We start from the raw sequence: 25,661 nt of genomic DNA on the forward strand, positions 1-25,661 counted from the left end.
AGGGGCTTCTGCCCAGACCAAAGGCCAGGGAAGGCTTCCTGGAGGAAGCAACATCTCAGCTGGGTCCTGAAGGAGGTGCTGGTGGGTCTCCGGCCTAGAAGAGGGGCATGGTGACCCAGGCAGGGGATATAGCTGGTGTAGGCGATGGTGCATACAAGGCATAGTCCCCTCTCCACAGAGAATCACAGTGTGGCAGGAGACAGACAGTGAGGGCGGTGAAAGGCCACCACCAAGTCCTAACCAGTCCACAGGGAGAATTGCATCCCCCACCCCCATCTCCTACTGCTCCAGAGTCCATCCAGGCAGGCAGATGACCTCTGGCTCAGCCTGGCCACTGAAGGCTGTGTGAGCCCAGGCCAAGTCCCAACCCCTTTCTGGGCCTAGGTCTCCTTCAAGATTCCAACCCTCAGGTTCTGAGCCTGATTCCATCAGGAGAAGCTTGCCCCCTACAACGCCATATTTCTGGGGAAGTGCTGCCATCCAGTGGCCATTGGGAGAAAAACCTACTGGGGCACCAGAGCTCCCCCAATCTTTCTCTTCCCATCAGTCACTGCCCCTCCCCAGGTCATGGCTGGCTAGAGCAACCACAAGTCTTTGTGGTCTGTGGGTGATGGGTGAGGCTGCTTACGTACATGGAGAGCTGAGCCTGACCTGCCCATCCCTCAGTGCTGTCATGGCCCCGGCATAAGGCCTGACTCCTCACTGACTCACCACTAGCATCACAGGCCCCTATGAAAGTCAGGGAACCAGGGGTGGGTGGGTGGAATTCAGTTCGATTCGTCAGCAGCATGGAGACTAAAAGCATAGGTTCTAAAAGCGAACAGATAGGAGCAGTAATACTAGCAGCTAACAGGTATTGGGCCTCTCTGGTCAGGGAACAAGAAAAGCAAGGTCCTGCCCTGCCAGAGCTCACACGAGAGGGAAGGGCAGCCATCCACCCAGGTAATATCTCCCATCTCGGAGCGCTGAGCAAGGCCCCACAGCAGAAGGGGAGCCCAGGATTTCCTGTCATGGCTCAGTGGTAATGAACCCGACTAGTATCTATGAGGCCTCGAGTTCGATCCCTGGCCTTGCTCAGTGGGTTAAGGATCTGGACTTGCAGTGAGCTGTGGTGTAGGTCACAGACAAGGCTTGGATCCCGCGTGCCTGTGGCTGAGGCATAGGCTGGCAGCTGCAGCTCTGATTCAACCCCTAGCCTGGAAACTTCCATAGGCCGAGGGTGTGGCACTAAAAAAAAGGCGGGGGGAGCCCAGTGGGAAGGGATATGGCAGGTGGGAGCTGGGGGGGTGAGCTGGACAGAGCATTGGTTTCATGGCAGTTGTGTGACTCTGGAAACGTACCTTGACCTCTCTGAGCCTTAGACTCCATGGAAAAAATCGGTATTAAAAGAGCCTGAGTGTTGGTTTTATTTTTACAATTTTATTTGCTTTTTAGGATCGTACCAGCTACATATGGAAGTTCCACAGCCCACGGCAACACCGTGAGCTGAGCAGAGCCAGCAATCGAACCCGAATCCTCATGGATACCAATTGGTCTTGTTACCACTGCGCCACAATGGGAACTCCCCTGAGTGCTGGGATTTAATTTAAGTCAGACCGTGACACTCTCTGCCCAAAGCCACCCGACATCTCCTGTCACATGCAGAATAACTCCTCTCTGACCCAGAGATCTGGGACTGGCTGCTCCTCCAGCCCAGGGCCCACCCTTCCTCCTGTTCACATCCTGTTCCAGGGCCTCTGGCGGCTTGCTGTTCCTGGAATGGGCTGGAAGTTTTCCATCTCAGGGCCTTCGCTCTTGTAGTTCCCTCTGTCTGGAACATTCTTCCCCCAGGTATGCCCACTCCCTTACGTCATCCACATCTCTTCTGCCCTGTTACCTTCTCCAGGAAGCCCTCCGTGATTGCCAGCTAAAGCACAGTGCTTGGATGGTCGATTTCAGGACATTTGCTCATCTCCAGCCTGACACGCGGCACAGTTTCGGTTACACATTTGTTTGCTTGTCTCTGTAAACTGCAAGTTCCCTGAGAGCAGAAACCTGGCCTGTTCAGGTGGAATCTCTATCACCAATACCTAGCACATCGCCTGGCACATGGTACCTTCAACACATAACCTGATGAGGGAATGAATAACTGACTCTGAGAGCAGAAGCCCAGAGACCAGGCAGTGGTCAGAGTCAGTGGAGGCCTCTGATTTCAGAAGCAGGAGGCCAGAGTCGACCATCCTGGCGCTGGAAAGCTCAGGAGACTAGAAGAGAGTGAGGGAGCCAGAGAGGTGGGGGGCGTTGCCTCCCCCTCCCCCGAGTCCTAAGCGAGGTGGGGAAATGGGGAGCAGGGGCTGCCAGGCTGGGGAAGCAGAAGGGAGCCCTGGTCTGGTGGGAGCCAGATCCCCTTGGGCACAGGGAAGCCTCTCCCACTAGGGCAGCAGTGTGGCGGAGGAGAGAGGGGGAGTGTTAGCATGGCTCCAAGGCATTTGCATCCTTCCAGAAGCCCCTTCCTAGCTTTGATGGAGCCACAGCCCCCGTTACATGGGCAGCACTCTCCTCTTGTCTCAACTGCCTCCTCTAGGCAGCCGCCTCTGGCCAGAGGTGGGATGTGGCCTTTCTCAGACTCCCCCAGCCACCCGCAAAGCAGCTCTATTCCTGGCTCTGCTTGGCATGTAATGGGCTGACCCCTGACCTTCCCCCACTCCCCCGCCTAGTGCTCTGCCCCCCGGGTTAGGTCAGTGATGAAAGCCGGTGGGAGCCTGGGGGGGGTGGAGGCAGGCGGACAGTGCCTGATTGTTCCCACCCCTGGCAGCACGGCCACACTGGCTGCTGGCTGCGGGGGACTGACTTCTGCTCACTCGCTCTTTCTCTCCCCTTCTCTTTCTCGCTGTCATTCTCTTTTTCTCTTCTCCAGGTCACGGATTCTCAGACCTTGAGTCTTGATGGAAAATTGGTGGGACGTTAACACCCACGCTGACCCTGGGACACCCCCCAGAGCCTGGGAATCAGCAGGCCAGGCACAGGAACCCATGGTTCGGCCACGGGGTGCAGAGGCCCGGCAGGACCCCACTTTGGAAAAGAGCCTGGGACTGGAGCCTGGAGACCTGGGGCCTCACTGGATCTTTGAGCTCCAAGTGTGAGGTGCATCTGGGGATGCTCAGAGCTAAGCCAGCCCCATGGGAAGCTGTGGGGATGGCATGTGACACAGCTGTGACTCTGTCTTCTCCCTCCTGTCCCCTCTGACCTGCACCCACCCGCCCCCTGTCCACAATATCCTACGCGTCAGGTCTGTGTCAGGCTCTCTGTTCTATCCATCAGCCTAGCTGTTCATCTTGCACCAATAAATACCATGCTGGCCAAATGGCTAGACTTTGGAATAAAGCTTGCTGGTTGACAGAAGCCCCTACCTTAGTCTTCAGGAGGATCTCAGCTATTCTTAGTTCTTTGCCCTTTCTGACGGCTTTCAGAATCAGCTTTTTAAAATAAAAATTGAAAGAAAAAAAAAAGAATCAGCTTGACAAGCTCCACCAAAGCCCTGTGGGGGTTTGATCAGGACTGAATTGAATCCAGACGTTCGTTTGGGAAGAGCTGACATTTTTATGATACTGAATCTCCTGGTGCAAGTTAATGGCTGTGTCTCTGCATTCATTTCAGTCTTTTTCTTTTGATTAAAATTTCAAATGTACGAGATTAGAGAAAAGAGGATAACGAAGTCCTTTTTTTAACCCAGCACCAAGCTTTACGGACGACCCCTCGTGGCCGCTGCATCTTCAGCCATGGTCCCGTCTGCCCAGCCCCAGCATTCACTGCGTTCAAGCCAGTCTTTGGGGTCCTCGTGAATGTCTTCCAGTGATGGTTCCCGTCTTACTTTTGTTTTCAAATAATTTTAGATTGACAGGAAGTTGCAAAAATAGAACAGTTTTCCCCAGCAGTGACATCTTACATAACCGTAGCACTTTACCAACACCGGGAAATCGACAATCCGCAGACCTTGTTCCGATTTCACTAGTTTTACATGTGTACACGGGTGTGTGTGTGTGTTGGAAGGCGGGGGGGGGGGTCCATGCAATTGCATCACCTGTGTGGACCCCTATAATCACCATCACAATCAGGGGGCAAAGCTGTCCCACAAGAGGCCCACCCCTGCCCCGGCCCGGGCCAGTGCTTCCCATTTAAAGCAGCACCCATGTGCCCCCTCCCCTCCCCAACTCCTGCAGCCGCTTAACCTGTGCCCATCTCTACAGTGTTGTCATTGTGAGAATGTCACATTAAGGCAACCTTTCCAATAGGCTCTTTTCACCCAGCATAATTCCCTGGAGCTCCATCCGGCCAATCACATGGACCAATAGTTAATACCTTTTTATCCCCCGGTAGTAGTCTGTGGCCTGGAGGTACCAGCTGGTTTAACCATTCACTCTCTGAAAGGCGTTTCCGTGGTTTCCAACTTTTCTTGGTTGTTTTTTGTTTTGTTTTATTTTTAAAATTAGGTTATTTTTCCCTTCTTTTCTTTTTCGTCTTTTTAGGGCCGCGCCCACAGCATATAGAAGTTCCCAGGCTAGAGGTCTGATCAGAGCTGTAGTTGCTGGCCTACATCACAGCCACAGCAACGCCAGATCCGAGCTGCATCTGCGACCTACACCGCAGCTCACAGCAGCACTGGATCCTTAACCCACTGAGTGAGGCCAGGGATCGAACCTGACTCCTCTTGGAATCTAGTGGGGTTCATTTCCTCTGTGCCACAACCGGACTCCTCATAGATAATCTTTATCAGTTTTTTTTTTTTTTTTTTTTTTTTTTTTTTGTCTTTTTGCTATTTTTGGGCCGCTCCCATGACATATGGAGGTTCCCAGGCTAGGGGTCAAATTGGAGCTGTAGCTGCCAGCCTACGCCAGAGCCACAGCAACTTGGGACCCGAGCCGTGTCTGCAACCTACCCCACAGCTCACGGCAACGCCGGATCGTCAACCCACTGAGCAAGGGCAGGGACTGAACCCGCAACCTCATGGTTTCTAGTCGGATTCGTTAACCACTGGGCCACGACGGGAACTCCTATCTTTATCAGTTTTTAAGGGAGTTTCTTTGTATTCCAAGTTTGCTAAAACATTTCTTTTTTTTTTTTTTTGTCTTTTTGACTTTTCTAGGGCCCCTCCCACGGCATATGGAGATTCCCAGGCTAAGGGTCTAATTGGAGCCGTAGCCACCGGCCTACACCACAGCCACAGCAACATCAGATCTGAGCCGCGTCTGCAACCTACACCACAGCTCACGGCAACACCGGATCATCAACCCACTGAGCAAGGCCAGGGACCGAACCCTCAACCTCATGGTTCCTAGTCTGATTCATTAACCACTGCACCACGACGGGAACTCCAAGTTTGCTAAACCATTTCAATCAGAAGTAGATGTTGAGATGTATTGTAGGTGCTAAGATGATCATATGACTTTCCTCCCTTAATTTATTAACATGATAAATGGCATCACAGATTTTCGAATGTGAAACGAGCCTCTCTTTTCTAGGATAAATCCAGGTCCCTCCTGAAATATATATATATCCTTTTTATTCATTGCTAGGTGTTTTTGTCTGCTACCTTATTTAGGGTTCTTGCATTGAATTTCACAAGTGGGACTGGGCTGTAATGTCTCTTTGAATATTCTGCATAAGGAGAGGAGATATTCCTGAGTCTTAAGTGCCTTTCTCAGAATCTCTCTGTCCCATCCCTGTCTCTCTCTCTCTCAGGGTCCCACTCTGACCCTCCCCATACTCGTTGCTTTGGCTCGAGGGATGCTCCTGCGAGTGGCAGAGACCTGAGGCACCATCTGATCCTCAAGGCAGCCTCAGAAGATGGAGCTGGAGAACGCTGGGACCTCACGCCTTCTCACGCCTTGGGAGGGACCCGGAGCTGTGACTCCCTAGTCTAGCCAAAGGACTGTCCCTCCTGGGCCCCTCACTGAAGAGGGAAGCTTAGCCGAGGTCTCCCCTCCCCTCTCCGGCGGGAGGGGAACCCTCCAGAGGAAGCAGCTAAAAGGGGCAGGGGGCAGGGGTTAATGGCCGCATTGTGCTCAGGGCTGACGGATGGCCGGCTTGTCAGTGGCAGTGGCCCAGCCTTAGCAGCCCCAGGGACAACCCCCACCCCCACCCCCACTCAGTCATCCTCTGCAGCAGGGGCCCGCTGGCCTTTGATAACCACTGGGGGCCACCCTCCCCCGGGGAGACGCTGAGCCAGCTTCTTTGTTGGGGTCTGGTCCTCTGAGGCCCAGAAGGCAACCCTCCACCCCCACCCCGCCCCTACCACCAGGAGCTGCAGGTGGCCGCAGTGGGTGTCCTGACCGAGGGCCCCTTGTCCCATCAGGGACAAGAGGATCTCAGGGGCACCCAACACAGACCGTCGCACGCCAGCCCTGGCCTGTCTTGAGGACCACTGGGTCTCAGAAGGAATGTGGTGAAGCCCAACTCTGCCACATTTGGGACAGGGAAAGGGGACTGTAACTTGTCCTGCAGGAATAGGGGAACAGCCAGTCAGGCCCATGACTTCCTGCTCCAGTGTGCCCAGACTGGGGCCAGTGGCCAATGCTGAGATGAATCAGACACTGTCCTCCCTCAAGGGGCTCCGAGGATCGGGGGACAGGGAGTCAGCACGTGAGCAGAAAACCTCACTCAGTGTGGTGAGTTCAGCAAGCAGAGAGGACTATGCTGTCAGAAGAGGGACCGCTAGCCGAGCCAGGAGTCAGGAAGGTTTCCAGGAGGAAATGATGCTGGGCTGATTTTAAAAATGTGAGGCGTTCCCATCGTGGCTCACTGGTTAACGAATCCGACTAGGAACCATGAAGTTGCGGGTTCGATCCCTGGCCTCGCTCAGTGGGTTAATGATCTGAGTTGCCGTGAGCTGTGGTGTAGGTCGAAGACACGGCTTGCATCCCACATTGCTGTGGCTCTGGCATAGGCCGGTGGCTACAGCTCTGATTAGACCCCTAGCTTGAGAAACTCCATATGCTGCAAGTGTGGCCCTAGAAAAGGCAAAAAAAGACAAATAAAAATAAAAAGGCGAGAAGCAGTTCCTGTTGCAGTGCAGCAGAAATGAATCTGACTGGTATCCATGAGGATGTGGGTTCAATCCCCGGCCTCGCCTGGGTCAGGGATCTGGCATTACCGTGAGCTGTGGTGTAGGTCACAGACATGTCTCAGATCCAGTATTTCTGTGGCTGTGGCATAGGCCAGCAGCTGCAGCTCTAATTCGGCCCCTAGCCTGGGAACCTCCATATACTACGGGTGTGGCCCTAAAAAGGAAAAAATAAAAATAAAATAGGTGAGTAGAAGTTAGGCCAAGGAGGGATAGGCATTCTGGGCAGAAGGAACAGCATAAGCAAAGGTACAGAGTAAAACTGGTGTGGTACTTGTGAGCCACAGCAGTTCAGTGCCAACTGGCAGGGCCAGGTTCTCCAGGGCTTCACGTGCCATGTCAGATGATGAGACTTGGCAGTTTGGGGAAGAGTTAAGAGCCAGGTTCTAATCCCACCTCCATGCCACCATCCATCCTTTAGGCAATCAGCTCACTGAATAGCAATGTGACCTTGGGCAGGTCACTTCCTCAGGAACAGCCTCCCACAAGCGCACCTTGCCCTGGCTGCCTGGTCCCTGCCCTTAGTGGACACACCTCCATATGCGGTTCTCCAACAACCCATCATCACCAGGCTGGGGCGGGGCAGTGCATGCGCTTCTCAGTCCCAGAATACTGAAAAAAAAAAAAAAAATGGCGTGGGGGACAGACACTTAAAAGAGATGGTTTCAGGGTGGATCCCAGGAGGTCTTCTTCATCCACAGCAGCCCTGACTGGCCTAACGGAGACTCCCTGTTACAGGCAAAAAGCAACCCCCTCTATGTTGGTGGGATTTGCTGTTACTTGCATTCCTAACTGATTCCAGCTCCTTACCTCAAGCTGAAAATCAGAGTATTAAATACACTCCAAGATCTTACATGTCCACATAAGAAGATGTTCTAGAGAAATGAGACTTTTTTTAAGCACAGGATACATTCCTTGCCTTTATTTCAAATAATTTTAAGAAAATTTTTAAATTAACATCTACAATGTTTTGTCAATTTCCGCTCTACAGCAAGGCGACCAGGTCATACATATAGACACATTCTTTTTCTGATATTATCTTCCATCATGTTCTATCCCTAGAGATTGGATATAGTTCCCTGTGTATACAGCAGGACCTCCCTGGGTATACAGCTTACCCATTCTAAATGTAATAGTTTGCATCTACTAAGCCCAAACTCCCAGTCCACCTCACTCCCTCCCTCCCCACCCCCCCACCCCCGGCAACCACAAGTCTATTCTCGATGTTTGTGAGCCTGTTTCTGCTCCGTAGACAGGTTCATTTGTACCACAACAGATAATTCTAAAACTTGAACGTGTTTATTGTAAATATTTGGAAATACACTAAAAGACAAAGCACTAAAATTTAAAAATCACTCAAAATCCCGCCACCACCTAGAAATAAATAAGATTAATGTTGTTGTGTGTGTGTGTGTTTTCCAGTGTTTTCCTTATATGTTTTTAAATTAAATCAAGCTCACAGCATTTAATTTTTCCTTTTCCCTTTTTTTGGAGTAATACATGTGCACATATTTTATATCGTGATTTTTGTTTAAGATTATGCCAATAACATTTCCAATGTCATAAAGTTTTTCATAATATCATTTCTAGTGTCTGCAGCATATTCTGTCATAGGAAGGTGCCGTGATTAGTTCCACCATCCCCCACCACTGAGCACCGAGGCAGTGGCCAGGTTCTCACTATTCACTATTCTGAAAGTTGCAATAGACGTCTTTGGATCTGTCTTTCTTTCTTTTTTTTTTTTTTTTTTTTTTTTTTTTTTTTTCTCCTGGCTGTTTGGGGCCACACCGGCAGCATATGGAAGGTCCCAGGCTAGGGGTTGAATCCGAGCTGCAGCTGCTGGCCTACACCACAACCACAGCAATACAGGATCCAAGCTACTCCTGCAACCTACACCACAGCTCACAGCCATACCAGCTCCCTGACCCACTGAGCAAGGCCAGGGATTGAACCCGAATCCTCATGGATACTTGTTGGATTCCTTTCCGCCGTGCCACAGCGGGGACCCCCAGGCCTGTCTTTCACACCTAGTTGGTTTAACAAAGTGTCCTGCAAATGCATTCTTGTCCCTTGTACCAAGGCATTCTGCAGTAACAGCCAGGACAGCACCCACAGGTCCTGTGATGAGTGGCAGTGCCCACAGGTGGCCCTGGTTACACAGTGGCTCTAGGTGCTCAGTTAGAGTGGGCTGCAAAGGTTGTTTCCAATAAGGCCAATTGTGGGTCTTGTTTTAGGAGAAGAACACTTAATATAAGACAGAACTCTTTAACAAATATTTGAGTTTTAGCAACTGTTTCCCTCTTTTTGGACCTTCCTTCTCTCCGTGCACGTTTCTAATGATCTTTTACGCCGCTCTGGTCTAGGAAATCAGAGCACCAAGGTATCATGACTGTGTCAAAAAGGAGAAGCGGGCTCTAAGTGGGCCTGTGAGGGGTTCCCTGGGGGAGAAGTGCCTGATGGGGATGGGGGGACTCCAGCAAGACCCCTCCCGAGAGAATTACATGTGCTCCACCCCCTCGCGGGAGCCTGGCCCTGGGCTAGTCTCCCTCCTGCATCGCAGACCCAAGGCTGGAGGCATGGGGGGGACAGCTACTGAATAAACGACCGGCAGCAGGGCTGTGGCAGTGGTGGCCACGGAAGGCCTGGAGAGGAGGCTGCTGCCCACAGCTGCCAAGGGGCCCCTGGAGCCTCTCCATGTGTCCGCATCCCTGACCTGGACACCAGGGCAGCTTGGCCTCCCATTCTCAGTTGGGAAGCCTGGCTGCCATCCCGATGGCGACCGCCCTCTCTGTCGGGTGGGAGTGGCACCGCTGTCCCCGGGCTTCACTTAGTGCCCTCCCAGCAGCCCGGGGACCCTCTCGTGGAAGAGGCTGCGGTACGAAGCTTCTGGGTGAGCGGTTGACCGGGGGTCTTGCTCCTTCAGGAAGAACCGCTGAGGGGTTCGCCCCCAACCTCCACCCCTCAAGTCACATGCAGCAAAAGCCTCCAAGTGCTGGGGTTGGGGGAGGGGGGTTCCTGCTTCCCAAGGGGGAGAAACCTCCACCCAGGGGCAAGGATGTCTGCATCCGAAAGGATGACGTGCTCCTTGAACACCTCCACCCCCAGAAGGGCCCCTCCGCCGCAGGGCCGGGCCCCCCACCACTGTGGGCCAGGTCACCGGGGGACCTGGCCTGACAAACCCCAAGGTCTCGCTCCCTGGGCCAGTTGGGAGCAGCTGACGCTGCAAACACATCCTCCCCCAGCTTCTCCCCCAAACTGCCTCTGCCCCACACCCGACCCGCCCGGGCTTCCCTGTACCTCTGCCCTCCTCCCTGCCCCCGAGGCCCCTTCTCTCCAAGCCCTGCTGGCTGGGCGGCTCTCGCTCTCTCTCAGCTTTCTTTTTTTCTTTTTAGGGCCACACCCGCAGCATCTGGAGCTTCCCAGGCTAGGGGTTGAATCAGAGCTTCGGCTGCCAGCCTATGCCACAGCCACAGCAATGCCAGATCCGCGCCCCATCTGTGACCTACACCACAGCTTGTGGCAACGCTGGATCCTTAACCCACTAAGTGGGGCCAGGGTCGAGTCTGCATCCTCAGGGACACTATGTCGGGTTCTTAACCTGCTGAGACACTAAGGAACTCCTCTCTCAGCTTTATTAACGTGTATTTCACATTTTATACAATCGACACATTTAAAGTATGCAATTCGCGGAGTTCCTGTTGTGGCGCAGCGGAAACAAATCCGACTAGGAACCATGAGGTTGAAGGTTCAATCCCTGTCCTTGCTCAGTGGGTTAAGGATCCGGCGTTGGCGTGAGCTGTGGTATAGGCTGAAGACTTGGCTTGGATCTGACGTTTCTGTGGCTGTGGCATAGGCCAGCAGCTACAGCTCTGATTATACCCCTAGCCTGGGAACCTCCATATGCCGTGAGTGCAGCCCTAAAAAAAAAAAAAAAAAAAAAAAGGACAAAAAGACGAACAATTTTTTAAAAATTTAAAAGTAAAGTATGCGATTCGGGGAGTTCCTGCTGTGGCACAATAGGATCAGTGGTGTTTCTGGTGGGTGGGAACACTGGGATGCAGGTTCGATCCCTGGCCCAGCACAGTGGGTTAAAGATCTGGAGTTGCAGCAGCTGCAGCGCAGGTCACAACTGCGGCTTAGATCTGAACCCTGGCCTGGGAACTCCATATGCCTCAGGGCGGTCAAAAATAATAATAAAAAAAAGTCTGTGCTTTTTTTTAGGGCCAAACCTGCAGCATATGGAGGTTCCCAGGCTAGGGGTTGAATCAGAGCTACGGCTGCTGGCCTACACCACAGCCAGAGCAACGCAGGATCCAAGCTGCATATGTGATCTACACCACAGCCATGATAATGCCAGATCCTTAACCCACTGAGCGAGGCCAGGGATTGAACCCGCATCCTCATGGATACTAGGTGGATTTGTTTCCACTGTGCCACAACAGGAACTCCCCTAAAATTCTTTAAAAAGTACACAGTTCAGGAGATCCTCTGTGGCTCAGCAGGTAAAGGACCGGACATTGTCACTGCTGCAGCTCAGATCACTACTATGGCAAGGGTTCGATCCCTGGGCCAGGAACTTCCACATGCTAAGGGCAAAGCCAGAAATAATAACAATAAAGTGCACAATTCAATGTCTTTAGGATATTTATAGAGTTGTGCAACCATCGCCCCCCAAATCAAACCCTTTAGCCATCATCCCCATCCCCCCAGCCCTGGGCAACCACCAGTCTACCTTCTGTCCTACAGATGCGCCTATTCTGGACCTGCCTGAACTTCTCTGGCCTCAATTTCCCCATCCATAAAATGGGGATGGATGGTAATGGTGCTGCCTCATAGGGTTCGTTGGGAGAATTTAAATAAAACGAGGGCTTCGGATCGTGTCTGGCACAGAGTAAAGGAAGCACAGTGCCTGCTATCGACCTCATCTCAGGGCTGGGGCTCCTGCACCCGCCCACATGCCCTCCACTCACCCCATGAGCTCAGTCCGCCCTTTCCAGACAGATCCCCAGCCTAGACTCCAGACCTCCTGGCCTCCCTGACCCAGACACCCCGACAGCACGTCCTTCCTCCCCAAGCCTGCCTGTCCCACTGTGTCCCTCACTCAGGAAATGCAATGACCTTCCACTTGGTCACCAGGCTAGAAGCTAGGGGCACCCTCCCCCATGTCCACCCCCACCATCTGGTCCATCAGTCTGACCGTGTTCCCTCCCCTCTCCCTCCTCTGGTGGCATCCCTGACTTGTCTCCATCTCCCGATCAATGGTCACGAGCCGGGCTCTGGTGTCCAGCGCCGTTCTGTCCACCACGCACCGGCCTCGAGGCCTTGGGCAAGTCATCTCACTTCTCTGAGCCTCAGCTTCCTGGGCCATAAAATAGGGGTGACCAACAAAACAGTGCCTTCTCCATCAGCTTATTTTGAGGATCATGTGAATAAAATAACTGAAGAGCTTAAGGCCTTGGTAAACATGACTCTGTCATTGATACCTCTCTGCTGAGCCACGCAGGAGGCCCGGGGAAGCCTTGCACCTGCTACTCCCTTTAACCTTCGCAACACTCCCAAGAGGCCAATGTCGTTGCCCTCGTTACACACAAGGAAACTGAGGCCCAAGGTCCCACAGCTGCAGTGACCACTGCCTCCAGGTATATGGTTGGTGTTTGTATATTGATTGAATTTTTTTTTTTTTTGTCTTTTGTCTTTTATCCTTTTAGGGCCACACCTGCAGCATATGGAGGTTCCCAGGTTAGGGGTCCATTTGGAGCTGTTGCTGCTGGCCTACACCACAGCCACAGCAACACAGGATCCGAGCCACGTCTGTGTTCTACAGCACAGCTCATGTAGAGTGAGGCCAGGGTTCGAACCCTCAACCTCATGGTTCCTAGTCGGATTCGTTTCCGCCGCACCATGACGGGAATTCCTGATTGAAGATATTTGTGGAGCCCCTACTGTGTACCCGTCACTGAGCTGGATGCTGGGCAAACAGTCGTAAACCAGACTGGCATAGATCTGGCCCCCATGGTCTTTCTAGAATGTGAATCTGACTCCTCTAAAATACTTCAGTGACCACCCCTTGCCCTCAGGACCCAGTCCGTATGCCTTTTCAAGGCACCCTGGGTCTCAGGAGCCCTCCCTCTCTGTCCTCGGCAGCCCACATCGCTCCCCTCCTCGGCCCAGCTCTCGAACCTTCACTGCCTCCACTTGGCTCCAGGGCTCCAGCCTCCCCACACCGACACTCATCACTTACCTTCATCCCAGCCTCACCCCCAGTGCCAGCTCCTTTCCTACCTTCCCTCTCAGTGTGCTTCTGCCTGGTGGGCTTTTATTCCTCTTTTGGGGCTCCATCCTCAGTCACCTCCTCCAGGAAGCCTTCCTTCTCCAACCTCCCAGCCAGGAGATGAGCTCCCAGGCTGCCTGCCTTTTTTTTCCTTTTCTTTTTGCCACACCTGGGACGTATGGAAGCGATTGAACCTACACCAGAGCAACAACCCAAACTGCTATAGTGACAACGCCAGATCCTTAACATGCTGAGCTGCAAGAGAACTCCAGGCCTCCAAGCTGCCTGTCTTGCAACACGCTGCCTCTTTACTGCTGTGTCTCTTCCTGGACCGCGGCTCCTTGAGGGCAAGCCCGGGGGGGCTTTCCTGCCCCTCACTCTTCCCCGCCCCCATCCCATCCTCCGCAGATCAGCTGACTTTACCTCTTCCCTCCACAGCTCTAAGCCCCCACCCCTACCCCGGCACTGTGGTTGCAGGTGAGTGTGCACTGCTGGCACGTGGGGGTGCTCCTGAGCGGTCACCGTTCTGTGTCACGTCACTGTAAATGAGGGGAGAGCGTGAGATGGAGGAATTGGTGAATGTTTAGAGCGGCTGAGCACAACCTCCTTGAGGCTCTAACTTCTGTGATCCCAGACTAGGCGACTGAGTTTGCTGGGATCTGCTTAGCCCCCAGGCCTCTCAAGTGGGTGAGTGGGCAGTGGCCCTGGAGAGAGGGGACCAAGGCTGGAGTCACCTGGGTGAGTCCCAAGTCCTGGCTCTGGGGCCTCTCTCCGCCTCAGTTTCCTCCCCTAAAAAACAGCATTGTCAGGAGTTCCCATCATGGCTCAGTGGAAGTGAATCTGATCAGCATCCATGAGGATGCAGACTTGATCCCTGGCCTCGCTCAGTGGGCTAAGGATCTGGCGTTGCCATGAGCGATGGTGTAGGTCACAGACATGCTCGGATCTGGCACTGCTGTGGTGTAGGCCGGCGGCTACAGGTCCTGATTCAACCCCTAGCCTGGGAACAGCCCACCCTTGCCTGCCTTGCAGGGCTGTCAGGAGGGTGCGGGGGAGGGGGCAGGTGGGCAGAGACTGTCTTCCCTGAGAGCGGACACTTCAATTCCCAACTGGCTTCCTGACACTCCCATCTCAAACACATTCTGTTTCATTTTCCAAAAAAAAAATTCCAGGAAACTTGATTTTAGGCTTTCTCTGGAGGCCCAGACCCAGCTCGGTGTCTCCCATGGATCCGGCTGCACCCTGAGGGCTCTTCCTCCGGGAGGTTTTGGGGGGAAGAGGCGCAGGGCTGGGTCCAGCTGCAGCACCTGGTTGGGACACTCACCCGCCGAGCCTCAGTCTCCACCTCCGGAAGATGGGGCCGTCCCTTCTGCCCCCGCAGGCCGCTGTGCGGATGCAACGGCATGGTGGACGGGGAAGGCGGCTTGTTTCGGCGCAGGAAGGAGGCCCGGGGCTGCGGGGTGGCGGGTCCCCCTCCCTGGAGACCAGGGGGGCGCCATGGGCCCTCACACTGCGCCCCCCGCCGCCCCGCGTGGCCTCCCCAAGGCCACCTGGCCGCCCGCAACATGGCCGCCGGGTCCCCAGGCCCCGCGCCGGCTGGCAGGGCGCCGGGAGGGCGCCTCGGCCAGGCCTCGGTCCGTCCTGGCGGCCCCGGGGGTGCCGCGCGGGGCGGGAGGCGCGGGCAGGAGGGAGTCGGTGGGTGGGGGGCCCGGGGAAGAGCCAGCGCGAGGGGCAGGGAGGGGAACAAAAGGTCCCTTTGTGGCGCGCGGGAGAAGAGGAGCGCATTACCCAATGCCCAGAAGCCATGTTGGTAACAAGAGAACCATTCTCTGCCTCGCTTGGAAAACAACTTGGAGCAAAGAGAGGCCGGGAGAGACTTAACCCCATGGGCGCGGGGCGCAGGGGCCCGAGGCCACTGTGGGAGGCCGGAGGGAGCCAGGGCACCGCTCCGGGGGGCCTTTGGGCCCTGAGCCCGCGCTTTCCTGTCTCCCAGGCCTGCGCTGCGGCCGAGGGACCAGAGCACCAACATGGCGCTTTGGAGGGGGGACTGGAGGCCTGGCTTCTGCTGCCTGGGCCTGGCCAGACCTGCGACCCCTGTCAGCCCCCAGCTCCAGGGCCGGGCCCACCCCGAGTCCTGACGCTCTAGTTGCAGGTCCAGGACCTCCCACCCTCCAGAGCCTCCCTTTGCAAAGAGGGAGCGGACGGCCTCCTGAGGACATCCGCCCTTCCATCTTTGCCTGGTTGTGCCTTTTTTCCTAAAATTTAATGCAATCTCTTTGAGCCCCTCTCAGTTTTCTCCCCTTCCCACCTCTGCCCCCCAGCCCTGGTTCTCGGGCTCCTAGAGACCACATCAGGTAGGAAGGCAAAGGATTCCAGAAGAAGCCACTGTGTTGAGCAGTTCCCGTGTACTCCCCTCGGGCCAGCCTGGCTGCAGTCCCCTCTTGTTCTAAAATCATCTAACACAGGGCCACACATGGGAGGCACCCCATGAACGAGCAGAAGAAACAGGTCCTTCCTTCCTCTTTCCACAAATTTGGGCGGAGCCGTATGCCCCCCACGGACCTGTCTCTGGGGGCTCAGCCGTGGACCAAATGGAACCCCTGCCCTCAGGTAGCAGACAGTAAACGAATAAACACACAAGCCGATGGTCATACGCTTGACGGTGCCAAAGCAAGGTAAAGGGACAGAGTGACAGGAAGGTGACACTAGCAATGGGGAGCGGGGAAGCCCCTGTAAGATCTGAGTGGGGAGAGGATCTGGATGGAGAATATTCCAGACAGTGGGCATGGCACATGCAAAAGCCCTGAGAGGGATCATGCCGGGGAGTCTCGGAACAGCCGGGAGGCCAGAGTGGCTGGACCACCAGCTCAAGAAAGGCAGTCAGATCAAGGGAAAGCCTAGAGGAGCCCAGGCGCGAGGGGCCCCCCCGAGAGCCCAGAGCAGGCAGAGCCCTTGTGGTCTGAGTTCCATTTCAGCAAAGACTCTCTGGCCGCCATGTGGGAAATGAACTGCAGGTGTCCAGGGCGCTCCCATCCTTCATGCCCCTCCTCCTCAGCTTGCCCCCCTCCAGTCATAGGTACAGCCATTCTCTGAGTAGAAGGCTCAGCACCTTCCAGTTGCTAAGAATGGGGCCCTCAGTCCTTGGGCCAGGCAGGACCCTAAAGAGAGCAAGACTGCCCCTGGGGACAGTTCATGGACGGTGGGGTCCCAGGCACCCAAAGGGGACCCACTGGAGGACGAGCCTTGCCTTCGGTCACCCTGATCGAAGGACAAAGTCTCTTCTTTTTCTTGGAGGTGGGGGAAGGCGCACCATGCCATGTGGAAATTCCCAGGCCGGGGACTGAACCTGCGCCACCGCAGTGACTCCAGCTGCTGCAACGACAACACCCGATCCTTTACCCGAGGCACCACGAAGCCTCTTTGTGTAACTTTTAAAGCTTCACAAAAGGTTCTCAGGACAGCCCTCCCCCTGCGGCCCCATGGGGCTATGACATCAGCAGGGATCAGCGCCAGGCCTCCCATCTCAGGCGGGCCCCTGGCCTCCCAGAGCCTCCGTTTCCTCATCTCTAACAGCAGGTGCACGTGGAGGTTTGGAGGGTCCAGCTTAATCCTCGGGGAGGTGGAAACAGAGGCTCTGAGAGGTGATAATGGCTTCTGGGTACCAGCCGGGTGGGGCCTGCCTTGCACTTCTGCGTGTTCCCTAGGCACCTGCGGGGGCCTCAGCTCAAGTGCCCCGAGCTATAAGGGGGGGGGGGCGGCAGTTGCCACAGAACGTGGGGACAGAATCAGTGGCATATCAGACAGCAGAAGGGACAGTGGGCAGGAGGGGGAGACTACAAGGCCTCGAGAGACAAAGCAGGACAGACTGGGGGGTTCTAACTGAGCAGAAAGGAACAGTGCCCCTACTGGACTCCAGCCCTGGGCTTCACGCTGGGGGGCGGGTAAGAGACCATCGTGATTCCTCTGCCCCGACCGACTTGCTGTAGGCTGGAGCCTCGGCCTCTCGAGCCTCTGCTTCTTCATTTGTCAAATGGGCCCCAGGGGGTGGTGGTGAGCACCAGATGAGGTGAGTCCAAGTCGGCACATTGGTGGTGGTGAACGGTCTTGGGGCTCCGGCTGGGCCCCAGGCCTGTGCGCCACTCATGAGATGATCTAACACGATGGATGGGGCCACAGGCAGGGCTGCAGGGGAGAGAAAAACCACAGCAGGAAAGAGGGGGTAGGGGGGGAGAGGGGGATGGCCACGGTAGGCCCCCCGGGAAGGCTGCCTGGAGGAAGTGAGCTGGAGAGGCGCACGAGGGCGTGTAGGCAGAAGAACCAGCACAAGTAAAGGCGCGGAGGAGGGAGAGCAGGAACGATGGCAGCAGCACCCTGGCTGGCGAGGTGGGATCCCTGAAAGCCCCAGCTCCTCCTAGGCCAGAGCTCCGAGTCTCACCTCCACTCCTACCAGCCTCGGACTTAAAGCCCCCGGCTTCCACCTGCAGCCTCTGCTCAAGCCCCGCCCTCCCTGGGGAGGACTGTCCCTGTGTGTCTCCCTGGGGGATTCTGACCTACCGTTCAGGGTTATAAGGCACGGTGCCCTCTAGGAAGACTTCCCTGAGCCCCAAGCCAGGTTGAGACTCCCTCCCCTGGGAGTAGTTTATTCCATCCCAATGGGAAGGAACTATCGTTAGTTATACCCATTTTACAGAGGAGGAAACTGAGGCTCGGAGAGACATCGTCATCGTCCAGGCGTGCACAGCTGGCATCAGAGCTGGGATTCTAACTCTGAGAGAGGCCTGGCTCCTTTGAGCGCTTATGTCACTGCCCCCACCGCACCCAATGCCCAGCACCTCTTTCCCCTTCGATCCAGCACGGAAGCCCAGAGAACGGCTGAAATTCAACTGCTGCCCCAGAGCCAGGAGGTGGCGGAACAGATCCTGAAGCCAGGTCCCACACCGGTCTGAGAAGTTACAAACAGGCCCAGGACGCAGGAGTGAGTGAAAGGGGAGAGGCCAGGCCTGCAACCAGTGGCTGGAGAGCGGGCAGCCCTGGAAAGCAGGAATGACAATCAGTGGGGACATGAGCTCGGTGTGGCCAGGCTGGGGCAGGTGGGGACGGATGGCCCCTGGCAGAGCAGCAGGGGGACGGGAAGCTGGCCAGGGCACTAAGAGGGGCAGCTGGAGAGGTCGGAGCAGAACTGGAAGAACCAGGGTCCTAGGTGCCTGGCACTGGGGTGGTGCTGGAAGTGGGGTCGGGTGGTGGTCACGGGCACTTGCAGTCGAAAGGCTGGGCCCAGTGGAAAGAGCCCTGGAGAGGGTGCAGGTCACGCGGGTAGTCACCCAGCACGGGCCCGGTGCCCTGGCCCACGTCACACCCTCGCCAGGACGGAAGCCTCGAGGCCCTTCCACGCGGCACTGTCGTCAGTCGGGGGAGTCACATGGGTGGTGGGTGGCGGGGCCGTGGCGCCTTCCGGTGGCCTCCCTGCCTCCGCCCCGCCCCTGGGGATCCTGCCACCGCTCTTGGAAAACAGAGGAAATCAAGTGGAAACACAAATCCGCCACCCAGTCCCTCCAGTTCCCTCAGGCCAGACCCCGGCCCCCAGCGCCCCTCGGGAGGGGGCTCAGCCGCAGAGGCCACGCAGGCCCAGCACGGTGTGCCTTGGCAAGACCCCGGGGGGGTGCGATCCTCAATCCCAGCTCCCAGCAGCCAGGCCTGTCGCCCCATCTAGTCCCACAGAGCCAGCCCCTCCCCCAAAGGACCTGGGGCACCCGAGCCTGAGCCCCTTCCCCTTCCCTCTCTCTCCTCACAGCCACCTTAGACTCTGGGATCCAGGGTGGGGGAGATTCCAGGCCTGGCTCTGCCTGGGACCCGCTGGCCCCCCTGGGAGAGCCCCTTCCCCTCCATGGGCCTCAGCTTCCTCACCTGTAAAATGGGAGCAACAAGCCCCGCCCGGTCCCACCTCACAGGCTAGAAAAAAAGACAGGGACCTAGGGAAGCATGGCACTATGTAAACTGAAACGGGCCGGACCGCAGCTTGTCACTTTGAATTTTCACAGAGAGGCATTGCCTCCCGGGCTGGGGGAGTCCGCCCCCTCCAGGGGTCAGGAATTACAGATGGTGATAAGCGGTCCCTGCCACTGCTCACCTCTTCCCTGGCCCACCCGCTCCCTCTCTGCACCGGCCACTCCAAGTACTTCCCCGCCCCTCCACCAGCTCCATGGACAGGCCGCTTGCCCCGCCTGAAGCATCCTTCCTCCACGGAACCCCTCGTCCTCCAAGACCCATCTCAACAGTCCCCCCTCTTGGAAGCATCCTGATTCCTGGGAACCAGCAGCACCCACTGCCCCTGGTACGTCCTACAGGATAAGGGTGCCATGTGTGGCCTTTGCATCTTGGTGTCCCCAGCAAGTGTGTGAGCTCCGAGGGGGCGGAGCCCGTGTCTTACCCATCCTGGAGGCCCTCCCCCATGCCTAGCACTGGGCCAGACAGAGAGCAGGGTCACCAGGGGTGGACGTGGGCGTGGACGAGCACGTGAGCGCCAGGAGCGGTGGCTGGGGAGGTGGCCTGCTCGGGAGATGACGGGAAGGGTCAAAGTTTACTGTGTGACTCCTCCACTCAGGGCCCCCCTCTTACCCCAAGACCAAGCCCCCCACCTCCCCAGGCCTGCTCAGCTCGAGGGAGCAGTTTGGCTCCTTGCCAACAGTCACGGGCAGCTGATGTCCTGCCAGGTAACAGGAGGAGCATACTGGTGGAATGGCAGGAGCTCAGCTGGGCGTGGTGGGAGGTGAGGGGACACTGGCCAGTTAGAAAGTGGACAAAAGCATCCAGGCTTCAGACAGAGGGGACTAGACTACCAGGGAGGGGACAACGGATGTGAGCAGCGTTTTGAAGGAAAAACTGTCGTGGCTGATGATTAGCTGCAGGGGGATAAAGGGGCGGATGAGTCAAAAATGACTCTGAAGTTTCACGCCCGGGTCGCTGGAGAACAGTGGAGCCATTGATGGGGCGGAGAAGTGGGGTGGGGGCTGGTTTGGGGGCAGGATGGTGACTCGGGTTTGGGACACAGACTCGCAGCAGTTGGGGCTGGAAGCAGCCTCAGAGATCATCCAGGTCACATGTGAGGAGACAGAGGCTCCGGCATGAGCAGCCGCTTGGCCGGGATACCGCGTGGGTCGGTGTCACGGCCAAGGCGGGGGACCTGGCCAGAGTCAGTGCCGGAGGCAGATCAGCCCCAGTCCCCGCCCTCAGGGGTTCACTGTTCCGTGGGAGAGACAGACATGGCCAGAATCACAACCTGATCAAAGTGGTCCCCGCAAGGCTATGTGGGGACGCAGAGGACCAAGCCTACCTTAGGGGAACATGGGGGAAGGGGGGGAACCAAAGAATAATAATATCACAGGTATCACAAGAGGGGGCCCCGTGCCAAGTGCCTCTCAGGGAATCCTTGCAAACACCCTACAAACTCCGTGGCATCGTTGCCCCCGCGTTACAGATGAGGCGGAGAAAAACTACGCAGACTGGCCAGGCCTCCCCGGTCTGGTGATGCCTAGGCTCGTGTTTTGAAGCTCCACTTCTGGAAGAGATGAGATGTGCTGGAACTGAGGCCTGGTGGATGACTGGGAGTTTCCCAAGTGACAGGGAGGGTGGCATCAGGCAGAGGGACTCACATGTATCAAGGCCCAGAAGCCCACACTTCCCCTGGCAAGACTGGAGGTGTTAGTCTATAGCCCACCTTCGTACCACCTGCCCAGGGCTCCTACCCTGCCCCCCAACCTGTCCACAAGCCCCTCACTTCACAGGACCCCACCCGCCCTAGGTGGTGATCTGATGGATTTATCAGGCCAGTGAGCTGGGGCTGGGGGGTGGGGGCTGTCCCCTCTCCCCGGGGAACCTTTGCCCATGCTCCCGAGGCCTTCACAGCCCAGTCCTGCCCCACCCCCTCTTCCCCACTGAGCCATCTTCTCATTCCCGGAGGGAGGAGTTGGCCTGAGTCACCCAGCCCGGGAGCAGCTGAGCTAAGGCTCCAGCCCACGGGCACTGGGGTCTCAGACCATGGCAGAGCCCTCTGAGCTTGGACAAAGCACAGGGCAGTCCCCCTCCGCACTTCATCCTTGGCCTCCCATCTGCGGTCACCCTGGGAGTGACCCAGGAGAGAAGGAAGGCAGAGCAGCAGAACTACGGCTTACAACTCAGGGTGCCGTAGCCCGCTCATGTCAGCTCAAACCAGCTTGTGAGAGCCAGCTGCTACATTTTCTGGAATTTTCCAAGCCTGTTGATGTCACCTTGGAAGCTTGAAATGGGCCCCGCTGGGAATTTTTCCATCGTGAACAACAGAATCCATCCGTCTATGGCCACCTCTCCCTGACAGAGCTGGTTACTAAGCACCTAGCCGCACACACCACTGTCCAGGAGCCCCACCCCCCCCGGCTCCCCTGGAGGTTTCTGGATTCCGTCAAGTTCCCAGCTCAGTCTTGGGCACTTGGGGGCATTGCTCTTGAGCTAAATCCATTAGCATCTCATGCTTGCCACAGATTAAAGCCCAAACCCCTCCCCTGGGCTGTCCAGTCCCAGCATCAGCCCATCTTTCCTGCTGCATCTTGAACTGCTCCCTTCCTGACCCTGTGCTCCAGTTACCCCCAAAACCAGGTGACACTTGCTGAATAGGCCTTTGCTCCTGCTGTTCCCTTCTCTCGGAATGTCCTTCCCTCATCTCTGCCTCTTGAAATCTCCCTACTCTGTAGGATTTATTCATAATTGGTGTTCAATAAATATTCTTCGACTGACTAGAAAGGGGTTGAATTGAAGCCTCTGCAACCAAGACTGAACTGGAGTCCTGGCTGAGCCTGAATCCAGCCCCCTGCCTCAGACAGAAACACAGCCAAATCCTCCTGCCATCTCCAGCCTGTTTGTGCCTCCAAGGGACCCGGGTGTTATGGAGGAGGGACTGGCCGTAGCCCTCACAGGTGGCAAAAGCAGGACTCAACTTAAACCACCCAGGTTACCTGGGAACTAATTCCCTCATTCCCTGTTCAGCTTTTTGAACTCCTCTTCAGCCTTCAAAGCCCAATGCAAGAGTTCCCAGCATGGCCCAGCAGTAGCAAACCTGACTAGTATCCATGAGGATGTGGGTTTGATCCTGGCCTCACTCAGTGGGTTGAGGATCCGGTGTTGCCGTGAGCTGTGGTGTAGGTCACAGACGCGGCTCAGATCCCACGTGGCTGTGGCTGTGGCTGTGGTGTAGGCCAGCAGCTGCAGCTCCAATTCAACTCCTAGCCTGGGAACTTCCATATGCTGCAGGTGCGGCCCTAAAAGGAGAAAAAAAAAAACAAAAAATGCCCAACCCAGTTGCTACTTCTGCCAAGAGGGCTCACCAGATCAAGGTCCTCCATGACCCCTCACCCTCGCCCCTGCACGTGCTTCGATGGTCGCACTCCTGGCACTGGGCCGTACTTATCTGTGTGTCTGTTGTCCCACTGGGCCACAGCTAATCGAGGCAGGACACAGCCCTTGTTTAAGGCTGAGCCTGGTGGCCACAGGCTTAAGAACTACTTGCTGAATTGGCTCCCTTGCTGTCTTGGACAAGTCCCCTCTCCTCCCTGTGCCTCAGTTTCCTTCCTGGAGGAACCAGACTTGAACCAGGTAATCTCCAAGGACCCACCTCTCACATTCTAGGGGTCTGTGACCATTCCCGGCTCCGGCTCCCCAGCGGTCTCTCTCCTTCCCTGCCTCCGCAGTGACCCCCCTTCCTCAGAGGCGTCACCTCTTCCTCACACACACCGCTCAGGCCTCAGGTCCCCAGACTCCATTTTTCTGGGTGCTCTTTGCTCTCAGACTAGGGGTTCCTCTGAAAGGGCAGAGGCCTTGCCCACCGGCCCCTGGCCCTGCCCCAGGCCCGGCACGCAGTCAGTATCCATAAGTGCCTGTCACTGGGCCATGATGGAGCGGCCAGGACTTGCAGGGCACTTTGGCGAGGCTCAGCGTCCCTGTTCAGACAGGCCCAGAGCCCGCCTGCCCCTCACAGCCAGGCTCCCCCTTGAGGCCCCAGGACAAACGGCCACATCCGGCTCTCTGCCTGTTTCGCTCCGACCTTCAGAGAAGGGGGCTGTGTGCGGGAGTGGGGGCAGGGGTGTAGATGGTAGCCCCTTCCTCCCCATCCCACAGAGAGGACCTGGGTGGCCACGGTCCCCTCTCCCCCTCTGCCCTCTCCTCCCCTCCCAAGCACACCCAGAGGCAGATGCAGGAGCACGCGCGCGCGCACACACACACGTGCACTCAGAGAGTCATGAAGCCAAAGATCTGTCACCCTGTGCCAGCGTTCAGAGCACAGGGAGGTGTCACTCTTGCCATCAGGCACATTGACCGCAGGAGGACCCAGTGACATTATTAGAAGGGGCTCTGAATCCCTTGCTGGTCCTGAAATCCAGGGACCAAAGGCCATCCCTGCCCCTGAGGCAGCAGGAAAGAAGAGGCCTGGTCTCCCACCCTGGCCCTGCCTCTTTGTCTAAGTCACCAAGCCCCTCGCGGCTCCCAGGGGGCAGCCCCCAGCAGCCCAACCTCAGTGTCTCACCCCCCATCTCTCACAGGCAGACGGGGCAGAGTCAGGACCCAGGGATGGAGCGAACAGAGCAAGCCTGAGGACATGGGAAGAAGAGCCCAGTGTGGGCCCGTCCATCCCGGAAGGCTCCAGGGAGCAATGGCGCTCGGAGAATGCAGATTTTCTTTTTTTTTCTTTTTTGGCCGCCCCACAGCATATGGTGTTCCTGGGCCAGGGATCAGATCCCAGCCACAGTTGCAACCTATGCCGTAGCTGCAGGAACACCGGATCCTTTAACCCACGGTGCCGGGCTGGGGATCGAACCTGCGTCCCTGTGCTGCAGAGATGCCACCAATCCCATTATGCCACAGTGGGAACCCCAAGGAGGTGGATGATTTTTAGCAAAATCCTAACCTCTCCGTATCTCAGTGTCCCCATCAGTGAAACAGTGGTGGGTCACAGCTCCTACATTATAAAGCTGTCACGGCTGAGTTAACAGAGGTCCCCGGGGGCCTAGCAGACAGTAAGCATTCACAGACATCAGTGCTGCTGCAAAAAGTACAGAGGAGGGGAGATCCTGTCGTGGCTCAGGGGTTAATGAACCCCTAGTATCCATCATGAGGATGTGGGTTCGATCCCTGGCCTCACTCGGCTCAGTGGGTTAAGAATCCAGCGTCAGTCACAGACACAGCTCAGATTTGGTGTTGCTGTGGCTGTGGCGTAGGCTGGCATCTGCAGCTCCAATTCAACCCCTAGTCTGGGAACCTCCATATGCCGTGGGCGCCGCCCTAAAAAAGACAAAAGAAGAAGAAGTACAGCCCTCCTTGCTCCTCCCCGGGGCCTGGCCCCTGTGCTGGGTCCTGGGAGGACACCTGAGGCCCAGCTGTCGTCGTCGAGCCCGCGAAAATGGGGGACCACGCAGACAGGGCGAGATCGGCTCCCGCCTCCGTCTCCGTGTGCGCACGGGCATCTGCCTCTGGGTGTGCCGGGCACACAAACAGCACAGCTGAGGGGCCAGCCCTGATGGAAGAGGGTCGGGGGAGAGGAGGGAGTTCCAAGTGGAAGGACCCCCTGAGCAAAGGTGCAGCAGGGACATGTGGTCAGAGAGGGCGAGCCGCAGAATCCCCGGCTTCGGGACCATCCCCACGGGCACAGGAAGCTGTTCTCGAACCCCCGTGCCCCACTGTGCACAAGGCCCCCATTCCCACGCAGGACGACACGCCTACTTTTCACGCCTCTGCACCTTTGTTCCTGAAGCCCCCTCCCACGGGTGTCCCCTTCTCCCAGCAGCGTGTGAACTTAGCACACCTCACTGTACTCCTGGTCGCCTCCCTATCTCCGCAGGACAGGAGCCCCCCAGACCTGCCCATGGGGTGCAGGACTCATCGAGGTTAGTTGAATGAATGAATGAACGAAGCAACAACAGCAGCGACTGCCGCGACCCCCTACACACTGGCCATTCACCTGACGATGACGCTGTCACACACCCTGTGACCACAGGGCACAGGCCGCAGGAACTTGGACACACACCCTGCCGGGCCATCACCACCCCAGCGAGCCACGTGGAAAGCCGCTGCCTCCCCGCGAGCTCCCTCCCCAGCCATCGTCCCACCCACGCACCCTTTCCCTCTGGCCTGGGGCAGCTGGTGGGAGGTGGGGGCTGGGGCGGGGCAGGGCCGGAGGGGCCTCAGAGGCAGTGGGGGCAGGGGCCCGGGGGAGGCTGGGAAAGTCCAGGCTGTGTCTCCCGGGGGGCGGTGGGCGGCGTGGTGGGGCGC

General features: G+C 56.7%; 1 long non-coding RNA gene across 2 annotated transcripts in view; it reads right to left on the reverse strand.

Annotated features, from left to right (window-relative positions):
• Nucleotides 1-25,661, reverse strand: part of LOC146403128 (uncharacterized) — a 63,510-nt gene that overhangs the window by 2,226 nt on the left and 35,623 nt on the right. Inside the window, exons 2-3 of one of the 2 annotated variants that reach the window (XR_014803066.1) lie at nucleotides 13,829-13,909; nucleotides 7,573-7,711 (exon numbers count right to left, since the gene is read on the reverse strand). This is a non-coding gene — a long non-coding RNA (uncharacterized LOC146403128). Of the gene's footprint in view, nucleotides 1-7,572; nucleotides 7,712-13,828; nucleotides 13,910-25,661 lie in introns of those variants that run through there. The other variant, XR_014803067.1, reaches the window with a different exon arrangement.

This window comes from Sus scrofa, chromosome 5, assembly GCF_054392235.1.
Source record: "Sus scrofa isolate SSC_HxYL_T2T_F1_AM1 chromosome 5, Sscrofa_HxYL_maternal_Yorkshire_Landrace_v2.0, whole genome shotgun sequence".
NCBI classification, from domain to species: domain Eukaryota; kingdom Metazoa; phylum Chordata; class Mammalia; order Artiodactyla; family Suidae; genus Sus; species Sus scrofa.